The sequence below is a fragment of the Triticum dicoccoides genome, chromosome 2B (assembly GCF_002162155.2).
Source record: "Triticum dicoccoides isolate Atlit2015 ecotype Zavitan chromosome 2B, WEW_v2.0, whole genome shotgun sequence".
Classification (NCBI taxonomy): domain Eukaryota; kingdom Viridiplantae; phylum Streptophyta; class Magnoliopsida; order Poales; family Poaceae; genus Triticum; species Triticum dicoccoides.
The window spans coordinates 796,860,012-796,867,123 of NC_041383.1; the positions used below are offsets into that span (position 1 = coordinate 796,860,012).

Here is a 7,112-nt window from a genome sequence, read left to right on the forward strand (position 1 = left end):
AAATTAAAGACTCTTGATGAATATGAAAAATATTGACAAAATTCTAAAAGTTGTTCATGAATTTTAAAATAATGAGCAGGAATTTGAAAAAACTATGCATGAAATTTACAAAAGTTTATAATTTGTTAGATTGAAGTTGCGAGTCGGGGGCGGACTTGCAACTGGGACAAAAAAGGTTGGCCCCTGATTGCCTAGTCGAGGGTGGACTTGTGACTGAGAAAAATGTCGGGGCTGAGTTGCGAGTCAACGATGGAATTAGAATCGGGACAAAAGAAGGACGGGCCCTATTTACGAGTTAAGGGTTGACTTGCAATTGGGACAAGAAAAATGAATGCTCACTATTTGATGGTGAACAGTTAAATGTCATCAATGGAAAATATTCATGAATTTAAAAAATAAATAAAAAATAAAATGAAAAAAAGAAAATAAAAATAAAAATAATGAGAGGGGAAGAGGGAATGCGAGTGAATGGAGGAACTTTACCCTCCCCTTCTAACCTCACTGGGCCCCGCCAGCCCAAGAATGTGACAAAGAAAACAATAGCTCGCCCCACACTCGCGTGGACCTGGACACGGCCTCCGCGCGCGACAACATGATGCGAGCGAGCGCGTGAGCGACATGATCAGGCTGAGCGAATATCAAAGACAAACAAGATCAACGGTTCTGAACTTAGATGCGAGATAGTATTTTACATCTAGATGTAAAATAGCAAATCTGTATTTTCATCTATTACTATGTTCACCAACTGGTCCCCTTCTTAGAAGCACTTCCGTTGCATGTATTTTATTTAGTCCGGTCTTTCCATACAAGGAAAAAAGTGGTGGAATAATCTTTATAGTTTTCTGTTGTTTACCATAATCCATCCTTTACTTGTTCATGTTTGCCCCATGTCATTTACTAAAATCAGCGCCTCTCATCCATCCATAATGGTTTCCCTTTTGACTCTGGAATTATCTTTTCCATTCTTTTATCAAACTGAAACGAATAGCTCGAGAGCCGATTGTGTATTCCGTGTATACTGTACATGTTTAATTCTTCTTAATCTCAAACTATTTTCTGTGTTTACACCAGATCCAGGTTTTTGCATGGACAAAAAAAAGAAGAAGGAAAACAACAATAATAAAAAAGGCCGGAATCCCATGGAGGAGGTGGCGCGGACTGGCTTGCGACTGGTGGTATCACCAATCTTGAAGGAGTTCATCACTAAAGCTTCAACATACCTTGATGTTGATTGACGCGTGAGCTCCATCAACTTGAGGCCTGGTTTTTTAAAACTTTGATAATTTTTGTAATATTCATTTTTTCATGTTTTTTAATATTTTTTAGAAAATTTGCTGAAAACCTGGTTTTTTAACTTTGAGATTTCTGATTTTTTTGGGAACTAAAAAATGGTAACAGTTTCTAAAACCTTTTGAACGTTGTTTTTTTTGAAAATTCCAAACATATCTATAATTTTGGGATAAAGATTTGAAAATGTGAGCAACTTGAATAACAAGAACATTTTATAAAAAAATACAGGAACTCTATTTTGAAAAGAAAAGAAACTAAAAAAAAATGGAAAAACGAAAAAAAACCCTAGCAAATAATCATGAAGAAAACCAATATCAAAACAGGAAAAAAAACCCGAAGAAGAAAAAGTGTGGAATGTTTCCAGAACCGGTAAAAACCGGACAAATACCTACCTAAAACCCCCCTGTAGAACATATATGTGTGATCTAAACGGGCCGGCACAAAGAATCGGTAGCGTGGCGTCCCTTCGATGGCCACTTTGGTATGCGCGAGTGTGTAGATATAGACCCGGTTTTTCCCTGAAAAAAAGAAGATATAGACCCGGTTAAAGAAAAAAACCGGTTTTGATGAACCGGTCTTCACCGAGAGAAGTCTCACTTCGTTCGTTCAACCCCCTTCTCGGCGGCGATGTCAGCTGCTTCCTCCTCAAGATCCACCGTCTCCGCTGCGCTGCGGCGTCATCCACCTTGGCGGCAGGCATCCCTCCCTCGGCGCCGCCTGCCGCAACCGCCCGGTTCCCTCCCCCCCTCGGCGCCACATGGTGTGTTTTTGACCATCAGATATTCGAACCCAAATTGAGGGGCCATTTTCAGTTCAGTGTTGTCATGGATTCCCTGCAGGGATGAAGACACTGTATGCTACTCCAGTCATATAGCTTTCAGGCCTGAATTCTAAAATGGCGCTGCTCGAAAAACCATGAAAGGCCACTGATGGATGGTGATAGGGGAGAAAAAGAACCAAAGGAGAAGAAAGGCCACGATCTACCCTATCCCTTCTTTTAACTCATTGACCTGCTGTATGCAAAGCACTGCCTCTCATTTCGCTTGAAGTGCAATACTGATCCCAGTTCCATTCTCCCTCTGCCGTCGTTACCTTACATCCAACTTCCTTGTCTGCGCGACGAGCAGAGCAGGAGGGGCATGCTCCTGCATCCCGTTTCGCTGTTTCATCGGTGTAAGCTTCTTCACCTCCCTTTGCTGCCTTCACTCGTTAGCTTCCCCGTCAGATTTTTATGGACTGGTTTGTCTTCATAAGCATGCCGGTGTAGTCTGCATATTTATATATCCACACAAAAGAAGAAACAGGAAGTATGTCGGAATATATACTTTGATTAGTTGGTTCACACAAAAGAAGAAACATGGGTGGTTAAAATAATTGAATTTCCCAAAAGAATGAGTGGTGAAAATAATCTTTATAGTTTGCTGTTGTTTACATACCATGATCCGTCGTTTACTTGTTCATGTTCGCCCTATGTCATTTCCTCAAATCAGTGTCTTTTATCCATCATATGGTTTCCTTTTTCCTCTTGAATTATCTTTTTGATATTTTTATCAAACCGCAAGAATGGCTCATGTCTGCAATTGGAGTCTACTCTACATGTTTAATTCTTCCTAATTTCACACTATTTCCTGTGTTTACACCAGATCCAGGTTTCTGAATGCACAAAACAAAAAAGGGGAAACATCAGCAACAACAAAAACCCGCAATCCCATGGAGGAAGTGGCGCTTGCTAGCTTGCGACTGGCGGTATCTCCAATCTTTAAGGAGCTCATCACTAAAGCTTCAACATACCTTGGTGTTGACTTGACGCGTGAGCTCCATCAACTGGAGACCACCATCATGCCGCAGTTCGAGTTGATGATTCAAGCTGCTAACAAGCGCAACCAGAGGGCCATGCTGGACAAATGGATCCAGGAGCTCAAAGACGCCTTGTACAAGGCTGAGGACCTGTTGGATGACAAAGAGTACAACTTTCTCAAGCGCAAAGCAAAGGGCAAGAAGGATTCCTCCACCAACACTGCTTTGAAGCCTCGGCATGCTATGTCGAGCATGTTGTCCAATCTGTGCGCGGAGAACAGAAAGCTACATTTCCGGCTCCTCTTCATTGCAGTGAAATAGTATTTCGTTTGGAAAACATGGAAGATAGTTAGTTCCTAGCACTATTCAAATACCATGCCTTCTTTGAACCAGAAATCAGAAATCCACAGTTGCGTGGAAAAGAAGAAGAGATTGCAGAGGAAATCGTTAAAAGGCTAGGAAAATCTCCTTTGGCTGCAAAAGTTGTGGGTTCCCAGCTGAAGGGGAAAACAAATATCAGTGCATGGAAAGATTCTCTAACTATACAGATCGACAACTTAAGTGAGCCCAGGAGAGCTCTGTTGTGGAGTTATGAGAAGTTAGATCCACGTCTATAGAGGTGCTTTTTTTTATTGCAGCTTATTTCCAAAAGGTCACAAGTATGACACCGAGGAGTTGGTTCACCTATGGGTAGCAGAGGGATTTGTCGATTCATGCAACATGAGCAAGAGAATGGAAGATATTGGAAGGGGTTACTTCTAATATCTTCCATTCTCTTGCGGAAGATATTAGAAGTACCCTGTTACCTTGTCCAATGAGCCCGACAGGGTGTCGTGGCATCTTAACGCCTCCGGGAAGTTTCTGTCAAATCCTTATATCACAAACTGTGCCAAGGGACGGCACAGAGGGAGGTTAAAGGACTTTGGCAAGCTCGCGTTCCGCTCAAGATCAAAGTTTTTCTTTGGCAAATGTTCCGGGACCGTCTCCCCACGTCCATCAACATAGCAAAAGCGGAATGGCCAGGCAACGGGTCCATGCGCGTTATGTGGGAACCCTGAGAATGCAAACCACGTCTTCTTCCTTTGTCCTCTCGCTAGGTTTGCTTGGAGCGCTGTGCGCGAGGCGGCTGGTGTCCCTTGGGACCCGCGCTCCTCTTCCGAACTGGTGGGATTACTTGATTCGGTTCAGGGTCAGCACACGCGTGTGATGTGGACTAGTATAGGGGCGATGTTATGGTCCTTATTGCTCACCCGCAATAAATTCACCATTGAAGGAACGTTCCCGTCGCACCCGGCTGATATCATATGCAAATGCTCTATCCTCTTGCAGTAGCGGAGTCCGTTGGCGAAGCGGAAGGACTCTGAGATCGCGAAGCATGCGCAAGAACGAGTTCATCAAGTCTACGTGGTGGCTAGGGAGCCGACGATGCCTACCTAATGGTGGGAGTGATCTTTAATTTGCAAGCCTGCTTGCTCTATTTCGTAGGCTTCGGCCTTGTAACGTGCTCGCTGCCCGGCTTTGAACCCCCCAGACTAAGTTTCTCGTGACGCCTTGGGCTTTTGGTTCTGTGTAATGTCCGATCGTTTGCTACTCTGCCTGTTGTTTGGGCGTTATTAATTTAAAGCCAGACGCTTCTAGGGTCTTCATTCTAAAAAAAAGAACCTGCCTCTTCTGTAGAACTTCCTTCTGATGGAAATTGGAAACCATCATCCTTAATGTAGTATACACAATTGAAACTCTAATTGCAGAAATTGCCACCTGAGTTTCAGCCATCTCCTATGTTAATGTCTCTGAATCATAAAAAAAAGCTGTTTTGTTCACTAACCTTTTCTCTTCATACAACTGTAGCATTTCATCTACATTTTCATCTCCCCTAATAAGGTCCATCCCTGCATGGCCAGCACCTTTGCATAATACATGGAATCACTAATCCACTAGCCCTGTAGCAAGCAGATTCCTAAATGTGACGTCAGACTGCCCTAATGCCTCTGAAGATTGTCAACTCCTCTGAATTAAAACCCAACACCCCAAATATCATCATCCAAGCTATAAAGATGAACAAAAATAACACAAATTAAACCTAGCACAAATTTCCTAAATTAACAAACCCTAGATATGGGGCCAGATGCAGGTGCAGATGGGTAGAGGGGAGGGGAACTTACTCCACACCGCCTAGACCAGAGGTTAATATGTGGATCTGGCTGGGATTAGCCTTCCAGACCTGGGCAAGGGTCGCCGCGCCCTGGCTTCAATGTCTTCCACCGCCTACAGACGATTCGATGTGGCGCCGAGCTAGTCACCGACATTGAGAGGGGTCTTCTCCAACGTGTCGTTCGCCTGGCGCTGCCGGTCTACACTATCTCTTCCGGCATCGGCATGCACCGCCATCGTCGCCGGCGCCTTCCTTGTCAGTCAAGTGAGAGAGGGAGTCCAGACTAGGGTGAGTGAATTTGGGGAAACTTTACCCCTTTGCGGCGTCGACTAGGTTAAACGAGCGGTGTCAACGTCCGTCCTGCCTCGCTGTTCGCCTTTGCCACGCAGACTTTCTGGTGGGGCCAGGCTGTCAGGTTCGCTGTTGAAACAGAGTCAATCGAGCATTTAGTGGTTTCGGCAATGCGATTACTAAAAACCATGTCATCGGCAAACTGTTATGAAAATGGTGATTATTTTATGCATTGTGTGCAATTGTGATGGTTTTTGGCATTTTACTCCCTAATTGGCAGGTCCTGGAGTACTTTGCAGCCACACGCGCGGTCGGAGAAGCAAAACAGCCGCTAGTTTGCCTGCGAGATTTCAAGATACCATAGATAGATAGATAGAAGCATTGCTGGTTATAGGAGTCCAATCCAAACTCGTAGATATATGATATAATTTCTTATTTGTCCCTATCTTAAAATTTGCTTCCTTTTTTGGCCTAAAAAAAGAGAAGCACATTTTCAGAAAGGGTCAAATAAAGAATTCTCTCTAGATATATACTCAAACTTAAGAGCCATGAGCATTATTACGAGAAAAGGAACAACGGCAGTTCATGGTAGTCGTACGGAGTAGTAGACATAGACAGGAGGAGGAATCCGTCCGTCGCCCCGAAGTTATTTACCATATCGTAATCCGATTATGCACATGAGAGGACCGAGTAGCATAGGAATTCTAACCCTACTCCATCAGACAGCTGCCGGCCGGTGCCTATTATTAGCCTATATATATGCACCACCCCCTAGCTTAGCTTAGCTTGCAATACCACGGTGAGCGCGATACGTACGAGCCCCTCCCAATCAATCGAACAAGCAATCTCTGAGTGCTCTCGCCGGAAACATAGTCAGCTATAAGATGGCCGGCGCCGCCGCATCCCAGGATGTTGAGTTGCTAGACCTCGTGAGCTTCGGGCACACGCTCCTCCACCATGGCCTCGTCATCGCCGACGCCGACCACGACTCCGCGGACGTCGACACGTTCAAGCTCCTCCTCGCCGACAACACCGTCGTGTACAAGAACGCCGGCGACCTCAGGGTGGTCGACAGGACCTACCTGCGCCCCGGCGACGTGGTCGGCTCTGCGTCCGACGATGATGGCCAGCTCGGCGTCATCACCGGCGTCACCACCGTGCTTGACCTGGCCAAGCACGACAGGGAGACACATATCATCACGGGCGTGTCCCCGTCTACCCTCAGGCGCGTAAGGAGCTTCAACCTCGGCGACTTCGTCGTGTCGGGGCCGTGGCTCGGCCAGGTCGTGGAGGTGTCCATCGACGTGGACGTGCTGTTTGATGACGGGGCGGTCTGTAGGGTCAGCAACGCAGACTCCAAGAATCTACAACTAGTGGATGACACCGGCGCCGGCAACAACACCATGTATCGCCATCAAATGAACACTCTCTTCAATCCCGGGGAGCACGTCACCGAACCTGACCCATTCTCCGTCTTCAACCCCTGGGAGCGCCGACTCTAATTTGGGCCAGATCCGGCGAAAACTAAGGCTTTGGGCTGACGAGTGGGAAAATTTTTAATCACCGGCGCCCAAAAAGTGGT

General features: G+C 45.7%; 1 long non-coding RNA gene across 1 annotated transcript; it reads left to right on the plus strand.

The window, feature by feature from the left end:
• The first annotated feature begins 2,317 nt into the window (after positions 1–2,317).
• On the plus strand, positions 2,318–3,806 carry LOC119368844. Its single transcript, XR_005176755.1, has 2 exons — positions 2,318–2,463; positions 2,934–3,806. It is a non-coding gene; the product is annotated as an uncharacterized LOC119368844 (long non-coding RNA).
• The last annotated feature ends 3,306 nt before the right edge of the window (positions 3,807–7,112 follow it).